At 40.7% G+C, this 18,719-nt stretch overlaps 2 long non-coding RNA genes across 2 annotated transcripts; both read right to left on the bottom strand.

Moving 5' to 3' along the window:
- Positions 1-1,157: 1,157 nt before the first annotated feature.
- LOC118533267 (uncharacterized) lies at positions 1,158-18,711 on the bottom strand. Its single transcript, XR_013447979.1, has 3 exons — positions 18,418-18,711; positions 6,794-6,882; positions 1,158-2,065 (listed from the first exon to the last, which is right to left on the bottom strand). It is a non-coding gene; the product is annotated as an uncharacterized LOC118533267 (long non-coding RNA).
- On the bottom strand, positions 12,295-18,406 carry LOC118533268 (uncharacterized). Its single transcript, XR_013447980.1, has 2 exons — positions 17,882-18,406; positions 12,295-12,590 (listed from the first exon to the last, which is right to left on the bottom strand). It is a non-coding gene; the product is annotated as an uncharacterized LOC118533268 (long non-coding RNA).
- Positions 18,712-18,719: the final 8 nt, after the last annotated feature.

Raw genomic sequence — 18,719 nt, forward strand, 5'->3', positions numbered from 1 at the left:
CAGAGCATGGCACACAATTGTCTAAGGCAGATTCTTTCCTGACCCAAACATAGCTGAGCCCACTCCCATAGCCCATCAGGTACATTAATCAGCCATGAACCAGACTGATGTAACAGATATAAATTTTCAGCCTGTTTCACAGCACGCAGGATAAGAACTAAAGTGCCCTAAATGGCTTTCACGCAGGAAGAGGGTGGGGTGTAGTGGCAGAGGGGGAAGCTTCCTCAGTGAGAGCCAAGCACTAAAAGCAGCTGCGTGTGACATTTCCATCAACAGCCCTCCCTCCCTCATTGTGTATGAGACACAAATCAGATGTTCTGGTTTATGATTTCAGCTTCAGAGTACATACCCTTCGAGGTCCAAGCTCATGTATCTCTTCCTGGCATGATGCCTGCTCATTAACTGGACTCGAAAGTTCATCTGAGACGGCTAACCAAATGCTGAGAATATTGAGATCCCTTTCTCCTACTCTTAAGGAGGCCTGGAATCTCATGGTGCCCAGCCTCTCTACTTGCTAGAAAGTGACAAAGCACAGGCTACCAAAAAGATTCTGTCCAGATGCCAGGACCATATCAGAACACAAGGTCACTTATAGCTGCCTCTTCTCCCGTTTATATCAGCCCAGAGGACAATCCATTCTCCTTCCTTTGGAGGACACAGTAAAGGCTAACTCTTGGAAGTCCCAGGTAAGTGCCACTTTATCCATTAGGTAGATCAGAACTTAGGAGAGCTAATCAGTCTTTGTCTTTCATTTTGTGTTTACCTCCCCAGGTAAATTGAGGTAGAAAAATCTGTTATTTACAGGGGAGATAACAGGAAAGCTCTAAAAGGTCTTTGATTCTTTGATTCAAGAGCACAGATCCTGAAGTGACTGAGATGTCAGCAAATGGTATGTTTGCATACCAATTAATCTCCAAAAATTTAAAAGTTCCTGATATTCTGATCATTTAAAAATGTATTACTTTAGAGATTTCTGTTAAGTGTTGGTGTTGAAATCTGTTACTTATTCTAAAAATGCTGGGTCATATAATCTCTCAGATTACTTTCCCAAATATCTCATGCAACTAAGAAAACCACTGTAAAATAAATGTCAGAGGGTTTTCTTTTTAAAGAACAAAATTACAATAATAATAATTTGTTCTAATCTAAATGACAGCAGTCTCTGAGCACTGAGGCTGCTTGTTTTATCACTGGGTGGCCACATTTACATGACTTTTTGTCAGAAATCTTTTCATAACCAGACATTAGGCCCAATTTGGGGTGATTTGAAAGACAGGCTGGCTTGGGAAGAAGCATGCTAAAGTTAGTAGTGAGGTTTTATCAGGGTTCCTTAGTCCACATTATTCCTCAACTGCCACAAGTACAAGTCTGAAGTAATAATAAACAATTTCTTACTTTAGGGCAAAGTAACTCCTGGGAAATTCATTCATTTAGTCTATATTCAAAGAAAATCTATATTCATTGTACTGAATCAGACTTGGTTGCTGCCTTATAATATATAATTTAGTGGGAGACTACTCTACACTAGACTGTATGCTCCAAGGTCAGGTTTGGGGTCTGTTTCAAGTACCACTTTATACCCAAGTACAGCAGTGTCTGTCTCATGATAGGTACTCAATAAATATTGGTTGGATGTATAAATGTATGAGCAGATATATACATGATGTTCCTTTTCGAATATGTGTGTACTACATTCTTTGACAAACACATTGTTTGTTGATTACAGTTGCATAAACATTTCAGTATCAGCCATTGATAACTCAGATTTTAGTAGGTCCTGTGGAAACAGTTGATTTTAATTTTTACTTCTTTTTTTTTTTTTTGAAGATTTTATTTATTTATTTGAGAGAGAGAGAGAATGAGAGACAGAGAGCACGAGAGGGAAGAGGGTCAGAGGGAGAAGCAGACCCCCCGCTGAGCAGGGAGCCCGACGTGGGACTCGATCCTGGGACTCCAGGACCATGACCCGAGCCGAAGGCAGTCGCTTAACCAACTGAGCCACCCAGGCGCCCTTTAATTTTTACTTCTTGTAATCAGTCTGTGGCCTTGAGGTTAATAGCACTGGCTGGGGAAAAAGGAAGAATGTAAGAAAGAGGGATATTTAAGTCACCATCCTGAAGTTGTATTTAGAGGTTTTACTTCAAATGGGCTATTCTGAAGACAAGTACAAAGTATGTGTGTATTCTTTTTTTCTTGGCAAATGCTAATTCAAAAATAGGAAGCAAAGCTATGTTACCACGTTATTTGAGATATCCTTTGTCCTAAATTTTTTTCTCCTTATCCTAAAGTTTTTCCGTTTCTTTTTTCAAACTTAAAAGAACATAGTTGCCAATTATGGCATTATAATACATAAGTAGAAAGGAAGAAAGATATGATAAGGATCTTAGGAATAAGAAAATCCAAGTATTGTTTGGATTCTAAACACTGTCTTTGTGGCCTTGGTTACGTTTGGACTTAACTTTTTCATCTGTAAAATAGAGGGAGTTGAGTTAAATTATTTCTAAAACATCCTCCAGTTTGAATTTTCTGTGATTTCATCTGACAAGCAAACTCTCCCCTTTGCCATCCTTGTTGTATACGGAATGCTCAATTTTTTCCAGTTTGTTTTTTTAAATCACTTACCACAGATGCTTAAAATAAAAAGCTCTCTATATAGAATGCCTGCCCTTTTTTTTTCTCCAAGTAGTCATGGCACCACTTAAAAATTATAAAATATATCTAAATAAAGATATAAAGAAAATAAATACCACTCTATAACCCCACTATTGAGTTATAATCTTCTATTACTTCAGTGCCCATATTTTTATGCATATTTAAAAAATAAAATTGTGATCATGTTGTACTTAGTGTTTTGAAACCTGAATTCTTTACCTAATAATACACCATAAAGATTTCCTCACATTCTTCTAAAGCATAATACTTCTTCATGCTGCATTTGCAATCCACTATTAAATACTACAATTTAACTCATCTATTGTTAGACATCTAGGTTATTTATAATCTGTGTGATAAATAACATTGTAGTGAACAAATTTTTACAAGGGTAAGTGGTTATTTCCTAAGAACAATTTTTTATAACTAGAGATATTCCTCCTAGTAATTTATGCGTGCTCCAGATACCCTGGAGGTTATAAAACAGGTTTTATAATTTACAGAAAAACCCTTGAGGTCGTAGGCTTTACAATTCAATATCCATATCTGATTGTCAATATCCATATCTGATTATTACTGAATATTTTTGTTTTGTTTTGGTCATTTGCATTTCTTTTTTTTTTGGTTGTCTACTCCATTACTTTGTTCATTTTTCTACTTGTTCACTTTTTTTTGAGACACCTCAAATTCCTCATTATTTTTTATGTTGCCCTGCAGATTCAGGGAGATTCAAAGTTGTTTTTGTTTTTTGTTTTTAAGATTTTATTCATTTATTTGACAGAAAGAGACACAGCGAGAGAGGGAACACAAGCAGGGGGAGTGGGAGAGGGAGAAGCAGGCCTCCCGCCGAGTAGGGAGCCTGATGCGGGGCTCGATCCCAGGACCCCGGGATCATGACCTGAGCCGAAGCCAGACGCCCAACGACCAAGCCACCCAGGCGCCCCTCAAAGTTGTTTTTGGAGATCATAATCGCCCTAATTATGGTCCCAGACCAAAACTTCAATTAATATCTTTTTTTTTTTTTTACCGTTTTCCTCTGGCCTGTCCACAAATCACTTTATGATTTCATTTTGCTTTTTAAATCTCAAGCCTATCAGTCATTTTAGGGCTCTATTCTGGAGCACCTTTTCCAACAACATTTTAATAATGAAGTATTTTGAATAAAATACTAAGACTTCATTAATTTTATGCATTGAGGGGCGCCTGGGTGGCTCAGTTGGTTAAGCGACTGCCTTCGGCTCAGGTCATGATCCTGGAGTTCCAGGATCGAGTCCCGCATCGGGCTCCCTGCTCGGCAGGGAGTCTGCTTCTCCCTCTGACCCTCCCCCCTCTCATGTGCTTGCTCTCTCTCATTCTCTCTCTCTCAAATAAATAAATAAAAAATCTTTAAAAAAAAAAAAAATTTTATGCATTGAACATTAATAAATCTTTTTTTCTTTTTTTTTTTTAAGATTTTTTTTATTTATTTATTTGAGAGAGAGAGAGAGAAACAGCATGAGGGGAGAGGGTCAGAGGGAGAAGAGGCTCCCCGCTGAGCCGGGAGCCCGATCTGGGACTCGATCCCAGGACCCCGGGACCATGACCTGAGCCGAAGGCAGTCGCTTAACCAACTGAGCCACCCAGGCGCCCTGAACATTAATAAATCTTAAACACTGGTAGGCCAATATTGGATAAACTGGCAGAAAGTTAGTGCATTGCAGGTATTTTATTTTATTTATTTTAAAGATTTTATTTATTTATTTGACAGAGAGAGACAGAGCGAGAGAGGGAACACAAGCAGGGGGAGTGGGAGAGGGAGAAGCAGGCTCCCGGCCGAGCAGGGAGCCCGATGCGGGGCTTGATCCCAGGACCCTGGGATCATGACCTGAGCCAAAGGCAGACGCTTAACGACCGAGCCACCCAGGCGACCCTGCAGGTATTTGATTTTAAATGTACAACTTATTACAAAATATGTATCAAAATAATGGCAGCAAAAGATTTAAATTCAGGTATGTACTTATAATTCATCACATTCTGTGGGGGGACTAGCTAGGTAAATAAACAGGCAAACACCTTGGAAGTGGCTACCTTCACCAGAACTTTAAAAAAAACACAAAACAGTAGCCTTCAGTGATCTTAACAAATGTGGTGCTCTTTAGAGCCTTTAGAAGAAATACTAAGCTAGAGACACTGGAAAGACACAGAAACCCCTTGCTGGGCTCTGACTTACTGGCTGAGCAGGTTATTGTTGATAGTTGATCATTCAAAAGAACAAATTATAACTCACTGGCCATGTACAGAATAACAAAGCACATCTTCACATAACTTACTGTCCTTTACCTTTTTCTGAGCCTGTTATCTATTCTTTTCTCAATATATATCATTCTTCTTAAATTTCTGTTTTGGGTTGTTTCATGTGTATAACTGTTTTTAGAATTTGTTTTTTTAGAAAAGACAAAGCTTTGTGATAACTTTTTGATTTGTTATAAACACTGTCCTTATTGACTTCAAGGATATCACTTTAAGGTCTTTTCTGGGGCATCCTGTTTTTTAACAATTTAATATTGAAATGTCTTGGTTATGATACTGAAATTAATCTAATGTACCAAAAGAACAATAACGCTTAGAACCTGTTAAGTGAAAAAAGAGGGACAGAATAGTATATGCCGTATACCATTATATATTTAAAAAGTGTGTATTTTTATATACATAGAATATATGCAGGATACAAAATAACAAAATGTTACTATTAATATTGGCTTACTCTGAGGAGGTGTGATGAATAGCTGGGTAACAGGGGTGCAAGATTTCCTTTTCACTGTATATTCCTTGAACCTTAAAAATTTTGTTCCATGTACAGGAATTAACAATTTAAAAATAGAATTTAGTTATAAAAATCTTATTACATATAGTAGGCATTCATAAACATGGAATGAAAGAATAAATGAATAAATGAATTAAGTAAAATGAATCAATGTCTTAAACTTACACTAAAGCCTTGTGGTGTTATGTGCCCAGACTGCAGCAAACTTTAAGGCTGTAAATGGTCAATATCTGTAAATCTTCAGAAATGGCAGAATTGTGACATTGCCAAGAAAAGAGCTTTGGTTGATAGAACAGCATTTTTATAAGTGGTTCTAGGCTAGTCCTTTAAAAATTCCTAAGTAATAAAGCCAGATTATCCTCCATCCCCCAAATCTGTGAAAGAATTACCACTCATTGGCAAAAACACCTCTTATGGTCTAGAAGAAAATGCAGTAACTCTATTGTTAATAAGTCAGGTCCCAATCTTGTCTAGTGGCAGTTTTATCAACCTTCCACTCACTGCTTAACAGTGAAATTTCATAATTGCATGAGACTAAATGGCTATTTATTTATTTTGGAGGGGGGAGAAGGGGAAGATGGAGAGGGAGAATCTTAAGCAGGCTCCACGCCCAGCACAGAGCCTGACACAGGGGCCGATCGCATGACCCCCAAGACCACGACCTGAGCCAAAAATCAAGAGTTGGAGGCTTAACACACTGAGCCACCCAGGTACCCTTACTAAATGGCTTTTTATTTTTATTTTTTTCTTTCTTTCTTTCTTTATTAGAGAGAGAGAGAGAGGGAGAGAGCAAGAGCAGGGGGAGGGAGAAGCAGACTCCCCACTGAGCAGGGAGCCCAAAGTGGGCCTAGATCCCGGGACACTGGGATCATGACCTGAGCCAAAGGCAGATGGTCAGCCAACTGAGCCACCCAGGTGCCCCTAAATGGCTTTTAAAAACAGAAATAGACTGAATTGGGGAAAAAACTATTGTTACTTTGTTATATTTCTAAATGGAACAATCCATTACTCTTTATTACAAGAAGTTTCATATACAGATGGTCCCCAACTTAGGATGGTTCGACTTACACTTCTTTGACTTTACATGGTGTAAAAGCGATACATTCAGTAGAAACAATACTTTAAATTTTGATCTTTTCCACGACTAGTGATATGTATCCAGTATGCAGTATGATCCTCTCTCATGATGCTGCGCATGAGATATGCAACACTTTATTATAAAATAGACTTGTGCTAGATGATTTTGTCCAACTGTAGGCTAAGATAAGCGTTCTGAGCCCGCTTAAGGTAGGTCAGAGGTATTAAATGCATTTTTTATTTACAATATTTTCAACTTACAATAGGTTTATTGGCATGTAACCTCATCATAAGTCCAGGAAGATCTGTATCTCCCTACATTTGCTGAGGAAGCTGGTCCTGATATTTTTCTGAAAAATAATAAAAGGTAGGAAAGACTTCAAATTAATATGTTTATTGTATCTCTTAACTTCAGTGAAGGTAATCAAGAGTTTACACTAAGTGCAAAGTTACTTTGGCTTTGTTTACTGCCTTATATGCTAAGATAAGCAGACCAGCAACCTACTGTGTATTTAGGTCAAACCTTACGGGGGACAAGCATGGATCTAAAAAGTGACAGTTTCTTGGAATCAAAATGAAAAAGGGATGACAGTGGAATTCTAGCTATTCTTGTTGGGGAGATGAAGGCTGAATTGTGGAATTCACTATAGCACACAGATTCTTAAAGAGTTTTGCCAAAAAAATAAAGACAACTGGATAAAAGTGGTTTTACGTTGAGTAACTCTATGTAAAATGCTTACAACAGTGTCTGGCACCATAGATTGGCTTTGTAAATGTTAACTGCTATTTATCATCATCATTATTATAATGACACTTACCACTTCAAAACAGTCAAAAGGTTTTATTAGCCATGCTGTACCTTTATATAAAGCAATCTGTAGGATACCAAGAGAAGAAATAGTCCCTGTTTGTAAGAAGTTTATAGTGATACATTTTGAAGGAATAGAAAGTTAAATTGTTAAAGAAAAAAACGTTTAGTTTCTTTGAGGCAGCATCTTTTGCTAATTTAGCTGGAGTCCTGCATCAAAGGCTGAGAAAAGTTCATAGCTCCTTCTTTCCCAAACAAGTTAAAAACAGAGATCACTAATATTTAAAATAAACAGAAACAAATTACAGTAGTAATTTATTGCTTTTCAACAATTCCAGTGTCATAAAATCTATCTAAACCAAACTCCATATAGGTCTTGAATACAAGAATCAAAATTCTCAGGGAAGTAAGGCACTTAAAGTGGGAGTCTATAATCTTTTTTTTTTTTTTTTCCCCCTGACAAGGGTAGAATGCCAAGAGGAAAAGGCCAGGAGGAAGACTGCCTAGAGACCTGGGTACATGGAACTGTCCTTAGTCTTCATGTATGTATACTTCCATTTTTGAACACCTTTATTTTTGGATACCTTCCAGTCTATGAAAAGAAAGGGGAAGAAAAAAACAGAAAAAAGAAAAGAAAGGAAAAGAAAAGAAAAGGAAGAGGAATAAAAAGGAACTGTACTACAGCTGTACTGGGTAATCGAAAGGTAGGAAATGTTCTGCAGTGAGTTAAAACTGTCTTGCAATCTCTCTGAAAAGGAGTAGGCAAAAATCTTTTTGAAAAGAAAGCCTTAATTTCTAGTAGAGACTGTCCTGGAAAGGTTAACTTCCCAAATTGACAGGAAGGCGCACCAAACCCTAACACATGATTTAAACTTCCCTCCGACATACAGTAGAAAATCTATCCTTGAGGCATTAGGCCTTTCTTATCTACCTTAAAATATACCCTGTCCCTCACACACCCCAGCTTTCTCTTCTCAGGTGGAAATTAAGGAGAAATTTAATTTGCCTTGCTAACCTGAGGAAAAGTTTTCTACATGGAGAATGTATAAATTAGATCACAACATGTTTATACGGCTATCCGACACTGTTAAGATAATTCCTAAATTCTGCAGCTTTTGTGTTAATAGTGGACAATACATGAGGGCTTTGGAATACCTGAATTTTAAAATACAAAGACTGCAGGGCGCCTGGGTGGCTCAGTTGGTTAAGCGACTGCCTTCGGCTCAGGTCATGATCCTGGAGTCCCTGGATCGAGTCCCGCATCGGGCTCCCTGCTCGGCAGGGAGTCTGCTTCTCCCTCTGACCCTCCCCCCTCTCATGTGCTCTCTCTCTCATTCTCTGTCAAATAAATAAATAAAATCTTAAAAAAATAAAATAAAATAAAATATAAAGACTGCATACATGTTTGCCTGAGGTCCTTAATACTTGAGAGGATCCACTAAGAGCCCTTCCCACAGATTGGTAAGACTTATGAATATGTTTAAAAAAATTAAAAGAGATCTAGGTCTTCTAGAGGAGATAGAGCAAGACATGGAGTTTAATTCTCAAACCAATGCTTTTCCCAAAATAATCATGTACCCCCATAAAGGAAATAGGAAATGAAACATTACATTCAATTTGGATGAGGAGGTGGCCTTCCTAAGCAATTTATTCAAGTATAAACAATAATTATGCAGAAAGAATCTGGTTATAAATATAATTATGAAACCTTATTAATTCACATTAATCAGTGGGGAATATAAATTGCATTATGAAGAGGTTTGAATTATATAATAGAATTACCAAAACTACTCCCTTGTTAGTCTATCTGCCTCTCTTTCATCTCCAGGTTGTCCTGTACACAGCTTACTAGGTAGAAAGAAGAAGTGTTTTCTATGAAGAAGAAACAGTATGTACAAAGGCTGAATGGTCAGGGTTAGGAATTTGAAACAACCCTGCATATTCTGCCTCTTATTATCCTCCTCATCACTATCCTTCCCTATGACCTGAGGATTTTGAACAAAATAAAATGAAAATAGCCTAGCCTTTAGCACAGGCTGAGTTAAGCAGACCTAGGTTTAAATCTCAGCTTTAAAGGACTTATAAGCTAAAAATAGCTTAGCGACGTATCTATAAGTTTGGGGAGATGGGATGGGATTTCCCTAGGTTCTTGGTAGAAAAACCTTTGTTTAGGTGCATGGTTGCAGTGATGAAGAGTTCTCCCCCAATAACTCTTGGAATCCATCTCTCTCTCATTCCACTGGATTCTGTAAGTGGGCTTGGTTGCCAACACAGCCTGAATCATGTACTCCCATGTTATGGTTGAAGCACATCTTGGCTGTTTCATGCATAATGTGGTCTCACACCTGGGTTGGTCAAAGGAATGACTAGTGGACCACAGGGGTTATACAAGATGGAGTTAGAAAGCTTCCAGATTGGGGCACCTGGGTGGCTCAGTTGGTTAAGTGACTGCCTTCGGCTCAGGTCATGATCTTAGGGTCCTGGGATCGAGCCCTGCATTGGGCTCCTTGCTCAGGGGAAAGCCTGCTTCTCCCTCTCCCTGCTACTCCGCCTGCTTGTGCTCTCTCTCTCTCTGTCAAATAAATAAATAAAAAATCTTAAAAAAAAAAAAAGTCTTCCAGATTAACTTTTCATTGGAAACAGGAGCAAAACCCCGTTTTTCTAGCCTGTCTGGGCCTGATAGAACATGAGATGAAGGCAGTGTATGTAGTTCTCTACTTGGATGGCTACCCTGATGAGTGTTACCTGTTTGCAATTTATGTCTTTGTGCCTCTCACTAACTTCCGTGGCATCTAAGTTTTCGATTCTGGTTCCCACTGATGTGGCTAAGGCGAGTATACATAAGACAACATAATGAGGTGTGTGTGCATGGTGGGGATGAGGGAGTGGTAAAAACGATGACTGCCTCAGAATAGTGTATTCTGAGCTTGGTGAGATTTACTCTACTTCTGGCCCTGAGGTACTGAGTAGACTAGCAGTCCTGGAGGTTGGTAGCATAGTATAAAGGGTATTCCCCTACTATAAGATTTTCCAGTTTCTTTCCTGCTACCAGATTGGAGGTGGTAAACAGGGGAGGGTATATTTGTAAACCTAGAAGACTTAAAGAGGGCCCTGCCAAAGCAGGATAGAGTTAAAGCCCTCAGTCTGAGACCATGAGTTTGAAGACACGAGAGAGAAAAGAACTTGTCTATAAGCAGTTAGCTTGGAATCTGAAGCTGAAGGCTGTCCATTTCAAAGGATGTAGTGGGCCGTTTCAGTCACTGTGGCCATGATGACCAAAATGGAACCATGGGCCTGAGATGAGAAAATTGTGGAAATTGTCAGGAAGTCCACTGGGTCTCTTAAATGTGAATCCTGATCTGCCAAAGGTGACATTAAAAGGAGAATCTCCATAGAAGGAGGAGACTGCCAAATGTTGTTACTAAGACTCTTGTTCTGACATTAAACTTTCCCTTGGGCATGTTACATAAATTATCACCAACACCATGAAGAAGACTGGGGGTGGGTAGCACTTCCCTTTTGGCCTGCCCTTTTTTTTTTTTTAAAGATTTTATTATTGGGGCGCCTGGGTGGCTCAGTCGTTAAGCGTCTGCCTTCGGCTCAGGTCATGATCCCAGGGTCCTGGGACCGAGCCCCGCATCGGGCTCCCTGCTCAGCGGGCAGCCTGCTTCTCCCTCTCCCACTCCCCCTGCTTGTGTTCCCTCTCTCGCTGTGTCTCTCTCTGTCAAATAAATAAAATCTTTAAAAAAAAAAAATAAAGATTTTATTATTTTGCGAGAGAGAGAATGGGTGCCCGAGATTGGGGGGGGAGGGGCAAAGGGAGAGAATCTTCAGACTCCACGCTCAGTGCAGAGGCCCACATAGGGCTGGATCTCACAACCCTGAGATCATGACCTGAGATGAAATCAAGAGTCAGATGCCTAACCAACTGAGCCACCCAGGTACCCTCCCTTTTTGCCTGCTTCTTGAATAGCGCAGCAGAGCCCAAGCTGGAACAAACTAGGTGCTGCAATATATATTTCCCCCCCCTCCCTAACTGCCTGTCCATTCCTCATTCTCTAACCCCCACACAATTTTCTGTCACTGTTGTTTTCTCCTTTATGCTGATTAAAAATAAAGTATTAGGAATTTAAAGAATTCTATTTTCTTTTGTATTACTGAATAATGTATGATGTAGAAATGTCAAGCAAACATGTACTGTAGTTAGTGCTATAAAGGGAAGGGCTTCATGAAGCACATTTGAAACATCTGAACTCTGAGGCCTAGAAGGGTATTTTCACATACTGCTCCACTCCCTATTATCTTATACCGGGCTGATTAACTTTTCCTAGTCCTTGAAGACTTCCCAGTTTGAACCTGTGATTCAGATTAAACTTGACTAAAATTCAGGGATAAGCAGAATAATGCACCAATAAACAGACTTACAAAACATGAGTATTTACCTTCCCTTTTGGGTCTCTAGGAAAGCCTCTTGGCCTGGCTCCTACTAGGCAACTCTGTGGCAAAGGCCATTTCCCTCATATCAGTAAGGAGGGCCCTCAACATTTTTTAACTCCTCTAAGTTCAAACCCTGAAAAGGTAAATCCACAAGTGCCCCTTCTACCTGTTCTATGTTCCAAGTTTTTTTGTGTGTGTGAGGACCTTCTTCCTCTATGATTGGTTGATAATGAGAATGTCTTATTTAAGGAAACCATTCCACCCTACTCAAAGGGGGTATAACCTTATTCTATTGCTGTAAAAGTAATCCTATCAGAGTACAACAGGCATAACATCTGAACGAATGGTTTGTATAAAAGGTAAGCTGGGGGGGGGGGGGAGGAGGCTTCACTCTTATTAATACACAGCTCAAAAGTGGGGTTGGTAGCCCCTGGACCTCACTTGGGTACAGGCGTCATAGATATTGTACGGCATGGGGCACTGTGGCAGATTCACAGTTCTCACAAGTCACCACAGATTGAGTTCATGCTTTATTTCAGCCTCTCTTGTTCACCAGTGCGGCAGCCTCAAGGTCCAGTTAGAACACCCAGGTCTGGCTACCCAGGCAGGGGGATACATAAAGCTAGTCATTATGACCTAAGAGGCCTCCTTCATTGCATGCACCACTCTTCTGAGTCACATCAGGCTTGAGGTACAGCTGTTCTGGAGTTCCAACTGCCTGTTGCTGCTGCTGAGTAGGGGCTATAGGGTCCATGTTCTCACAATGAAAGATCTCCCAGCACGGAATACGGGCGCCAGGACACCCAGAACTTCCTGGAATACAGGTGATCTTAAAATGAAGTTTAAAAAACATGTCTCAATACCTCCACCCCCAACTTGGTGCCTAGAAGTGCCTTATGAACACAAGAAGTGAGCACAACTACCCCAAATTCAGATAAGCAGGGAGTAGTTCCCCGCAGTGCATTTTCTGGTTTCGAAGGCAGATTTCGTGGCCAACAGCTTTTGTCAGGATTGTTTAGCCCTACGAGGGATATAAGGAAACTAGAACAGGATTTTCCTAAGTCAAGATGGCCTTCAAACTCTAGGGATTAATCTCCTATGGTATTAATAGTTATAAATGACAATTTCTGCTCATGTATTTTTTGTGAGAACGAAATGATAAATACTTCCTGATGATTCCAGAAAATATTGATTATGTGACTTTAAGCAAGTTACTTAACCTTTTGTATCTGTCTGTAAACTGGGGATTATAACAGTACTTAGTTCATAGCATTTTTATGAGTAGTACATGAGTTAATATGTGTAAAGTGCTTAGATCAATGCCTGACATATAGTAAGCACTCCCTAAATCCTAGCTATCATCAATTTATCATTATTATTTCCAATCTCCACCCCATCTGCCTAGAATACTAAAGATGGGAAAGAAGGGAGGGAAGGAAGGAGGGAGAAAAAGTAAAAGGAAGGGAGGAGCTTAGGGTTAGCCAGGGTGAAGGAGGTTAGACAGGTCTGGCAAATATGTAGAACCATGCCTAGAAGGAATGCTTGCCAGGAAAGAACCTAATTAATGATATGGGTTAAAAAGAGCAGACGCCAAAACTGTCTCTGTGCTGGCAGAAATAAGAAGCAGGACACAAGCTTTATCAGACCAGGAAGGGAGTGAGCGTATGGGAACTGTACTGCCATATACAAACAGAGCCTCAGGCAGTTTGGTTGAAACAAACTGAATGAGAGGATAAACAGGTCAAAAGGAATACTCTTGGTCCTTGTTACCCATATGTATTGTTTTGTGACCTTTAAAGTCTTTAAGTCTTCTAAGACTTTAAAGTCTTTAAGCATTAGCGTGAGTTTATCATAATTTTTTAGGTCCCCCCCAAATTTTGGGGTTTAATCTCAATTTCAGACAATTATTAAAAAACAATATAAATGTCCCTTACTATCAAAGCCATTGCAAATATTAAAAAACACAGTAAACAATTAGCACACGTATAATTACAATTAGTACACGTGTAATTACAATTAGTACATGTGTGCTAGTAAATGTAGAACAGTATGATTCCTTGAAAAACACGTATTTATTCACAAAAAAATTCTCAAAGACTCAAAGAAGTAGAAAAGCAAATCTTTGGCCACCAAAACTACCAAACACACAAAAAGTCAGTAGTTGGATATAATCATTTTTGACTAATCTGTCACGTTGAGGAAATTTTTATTGAGAGCAATTTTGTTTTCTACCAAATTGCTGAGGCACTCTTCATATGTGGCAGTTTGTTTTGACTGTTTTAACCAAATCATCTCTTGCCAGCAGAGAGCCAAAGAAGCCAACTGATTAGGATGCCAAACTGCAGGCTGGTGAGATAAGTGAAGGGTCAAAACAGAGCGAGAAGTGCCAAGGAAAAATGGGGAGAGCTCAGGGCAAGGCTTGAAACACATACATCTCACCAACACTGAGTCAGTCTTCCTTCAAAGGGTAGCAAATTCATCTTAGATCCAGACTTGGCCCTTAGGATGAAGCAGGACTACACTGACATATAACATAAAATTAGAGAAGATGTTCTGAACGAAAGAGTTCTCTATTATTATTTTTAAAGATATTATTTTTTTTTTTAAGATTATTTCTTTGAGAGAGAGAGCGCATGCACGCACACAAGCAGGAGAGCGAGGGAGAATCTCAAGCAGATTCCATGCTGAGCGCAGAGCTGACGCAGGGATCGATCTCTCATGACCCGAGCCAAATCCAAGAGTCGGACACTTAACTGACTGCACCACCCAGGCACCCCAGGATTTTATTTTTAAGTAATCTCTATGCCCAACATGAGGCCCAAACTCACAACCCAGAGATCAAGAGTCACATGCTCCACCAACTGAGCCAGCCAGGTGCCCCAAGAGTTCCCTACTTTAAAGAATGTTTTTTAGCGGGGCGCCTGGGTGGCTCAGTCGTTAAGCGTCTGCCTTCGGCTCAGGTCATGATCCCAGGGTCCTGGGATCGAGCCCCGCATTGGGCTCCCTGCTCGGCCAGGAGCCTGCTTCTCCCTCTCCCACTCCCCCTGCTTGTGTTCCCTCTCCAGCTGTCTCTCTCTCTCTGTCAAATAAATAAAATAAAATCTTTAAAAAAAAAAAAAAAAGAATGTTTTTTAGCATTGACATTATCTTCTTTATGCTAGGTATTTGCTTAGCAGACTTTTTTTCATACATGGTACAAAAGCAAATTTCAAATTTCATTTTCCATATTCCCCTTTGACTTCTTATAAATTGTAAGTGGGGAAGTATTCTTAATCAATAATCAATAAAGTATTATTGTGTTTTTAAAAAACCCCTTCCTGCTTTGTTTGGTGTTAGTGAAATGACAATAATAGCATCTTCCACCACAGAAATGATGGAATAATTAAGGGAATGTAAGTGAAGTATTTGAATTCCAGAGAAAATACACTCTAATTTTATTATTTTCCTTTTCTAGGTAAATGGGTAACTTACTCAGCTTAAATAGTAACTAATTATGAATTTTCAAACTTGTTGCATTTGTATTTCTCATCCCATTACTAATTTCTGAGGTTAAAACTCTTACCTTAAAACCTTCAGAAGTTTTGCTCACTTAACAAGCTTGCCAACAGCAGATTACCCATGCATCATCCAGTCTATCAGCCTTTAAAACAGGAAAGTGAATTTGGGGAATTCCATGCTAAAGCCGAAAGCCACTAAAGAACATCATGCCTTTTCTGGTTTTGATGTAATGATTTTGAAAGACTCCATGATGAAATGCTTTTATGTTTTTGTTTTTTTAAAAGATTTTATTTATTTATTTGACAGAGAGACAGCGAGAGAGGGAACACAAGCAGGGGGAGTGGGAGAGGGAGAGGCAGGCTTCCTGCTGAGCAGGGAGCCCGATGTGGGGCTCGATCCCAGGATCCTGGGATGACCTGAGCCGAAGGCAGACGTTCAACCGACTGAGCCACCTAGGCACCCCTAAAATGCTTTTATCTTAAAAACCGTGCTTAGGGAGTGCCTGGGTGGCTCACTCTGCTGAGCGACCAACTCTTGATTTCGCCTCAGGTCATGATCTCAGTGTCCTGGGATCCAGCCTGTGTCCCTCATCGCAGAGCCAGCTTGTCCCTCTCCCTCTGTTCTTCCCCTCCTCACCCTTGCTGGCACCTGCGCTCTTTCTCTTTCCCAAAAAATAAATAAATAAATAAATAAATAAAATAAAATCTTAAGAAAAAAAAGACAGCCTTTCAAAAACAAACAAACAAACCCCAAAAAAACAAACAAAAAAACCACAACTTGGTACCGTAGAAGAACCTAGAGGCTGGAGATCTGGTTCTTCTGGTCATGCCATTTATTAGATGAGTAGCCTTAGAAAAGTTAGCTTCTCTGGGCCTTAATTTCTATTCTGTAAAACCTCCTCTCAGCTCTAAATTTCTGATCCTGTGCTTACTAGTTTATTTCTTCAGTGTCTCATGGATTAATCAGGAAGAAATCTAGAGAAAAGCAAGAATTTTACCTGTATCATTTCATCAGTTTTGCCAGCTCACCCATCCTATTTCTACTTTTAAGCTGAGAACCTTTCCCTTGCTTGTGATCTCTCCCTCTTATGCACTTTATGAACAAATTATAATATTAATCACAAACACCTGTAGAGTGCTTTCCAAGTTTTATCAACCCCTTCTGCAAATACTCTGATTATTATCACAACACGTCAGGCTGGTATGTATTATCTTCAGTTTACCTGGCTGGCCCAGAAGAGTTCAATGAATTAATTGTCCAAAGTAACACAGATAATAAGTTATGGGAACAAGCCTTCTGATTCCAAAGTCTATACTCTTTTCACAACACTACAGTTCCTGCTAGGAGCAGATCCAGATTTTGTGGAGCCTGAGGTGTATACAATTTTGGTGGACATTTTCAAGAAAAGGAATACAAAATTACCATAAAGCACTAACATGATCCCGTGAACACATTGTTAGGGCCCCTCTCAGGGCCCTGGAAGGGGTCTATTCAAGTGCTTTTAGAATTATCTTTAGGATTCAGTTTCATGGTTTTCCATGGTTATACAATTATTTAATGCTCACTATATGCCAGACACTTAAGTAAAATACTATTTTTATTACCATAAAAACCCTATGAGGTAGGTACTATCCCCATTTTACAGAGCAGAGAATGAGGCTTGGAGAGTAAAATAATTTGCCTAGGGATACAGAGCTTTTAAGTGCAAAGTATCAAAATTGGAACTGAGACCTGGCTCCTGGGTTGGTATTATAAACCTACCCCACACTGTTCCTACATAAGCCTTCTTTTCGGGTTTCCTGAGAATCAACTTATTCTACCACTTCCCACTACATTCTATAGTTCTGGACCTGAGAAGCTCATGTCCGAACCAGTCCCATTTTTCTCCCTAACTCAGTTCTCCTACCATCTACCATGAAAGCTGCTACCACCCTAACAATCCTAAAGCCCTGCGGTTCTAAATCCTGGCCACTGGGGTGGCCTGAATTGCCTTAATTCTCTGCATTTTATCAGAAGTGAAAAGCAGTTACTGCTCATATGCGGTGCTTGGCCATAGATTCTATACTGTCTTCTGAGGTGTTGAACTATCACTGAAAACTTTGTGTGAAACAGAGGCAGAGTCGGTGAAGGGAAAGCAACATTTACATCTCAGAACCTGATCCCTCAGTCCCCACTCCTCAATCTTAGTTCTTCATTTGCAAGACAAAATCTTAAGGCCAACCTCACAAGGCTGTGAGAATTAAGGGCAGAGAGGGCAGGGTTGGGGCCAACAGCAAGTGGTCATCAAATATTGGTTGATTTCTTCTGCCTGACTCAACCCTCCAAAGAACTTGTAAACTCATTGAAGGTAGGGGCCTTCATACATTTTTGGTATTTCCCAAAAGCTAACATAAGAGACACCTCATGATTATTCAAGCTGATCACTTAAAATGATACACTTCCAGTGTCTGGACTTGCTCAAGAATTTACAATGGCTCTTAGAACAAAATCAGACTCTGGAGTCTGACTTTGGATGTTGGTCACTTACTCTGTGACCTCTGGAAAGTTACCTAACCTCTCTGAGCCTCAAGCCCCTTATTTGTAAAATGTTAATAATAGTTACCTACCTCATAAGGTTATGAGGATAATTCAGGTGAACTGCTAAGTATATAATCAGTCCCTCAGAACTGCTAGCTCTAATTATATCCTGTCCCGAACATTCAGTGTCCAGAAAAACCTGGCCTCTGCATTCTCGTTTCTCCATGTTTCCAACATACACACCTCCCTAGGGACCAGTCTCACCACCCTCTGACCTGCTCTTCTTTCCCGCCTTCTGTGTTTAACACTCAGCATTCATCAAATGCCACAGGGGAGGCTCTGTATTAAGAAAGTTCCATCACGTCTCTCATCAAAAGCACCAAAAGTGCTCAGGAGGTTGGTTCTACTACTGTTGCCATTTTAGAGAACAGGAAACAGGCCCTGAGGGTTTGAGTGACTTCCCCGAGTTCACCGAACTCTGCGGAGGCCACAGCCCGCGCTCTCACCGCCCGCCCCTTCGGCCTCTTCCCGGGCCCGAGGTGGCCCCACGTCCATTCACACCCTGCCCAGTCCCTCCTCTTCCAGTCGCTTCCCTGCTCCTCCGCGCGCCCGTCGCCCCCCACACCTGAGTCAGGCCCCCGGGGGTACGCCCCATCCGTCCTTGGCGGCTTTTCCCTTTTCTCTGCCAGAGACTGAGGGGGAGGCCGGCGCCGATGTCCCGCACGCGTGTAGGTCACCGCGAACTCCTTGGACTGGGGACCCGAGGGGCGAGCTCCGCAGAAGAGCACAGCAGCGGTGTGGCCGCCGCATAGCGGGGGCGCGGAGCGCGGGTCGTGCCGGGCCGCCGGTCACGTGGCGGGGAGGGGGCGCCGGCGCGCGCCAGGGCGCGGGCGGGCGCGCGCGCCTGAGAGCGTGTGGAGGCGCGAG

Source organism: Halichoerus grypus, chromosome 5, assembly GCF_964656455.1.
Source record: "Halichoerus grypus chromosome 5, mHalGry1.hap1.1, whole genome shotgun sequence".
Lineage (NCBI taxonomy): Eukaryota > Metazoa > Chordata > Mammalia > Carnivora > Phocidae > Halichoerus > Halichoerus grypus.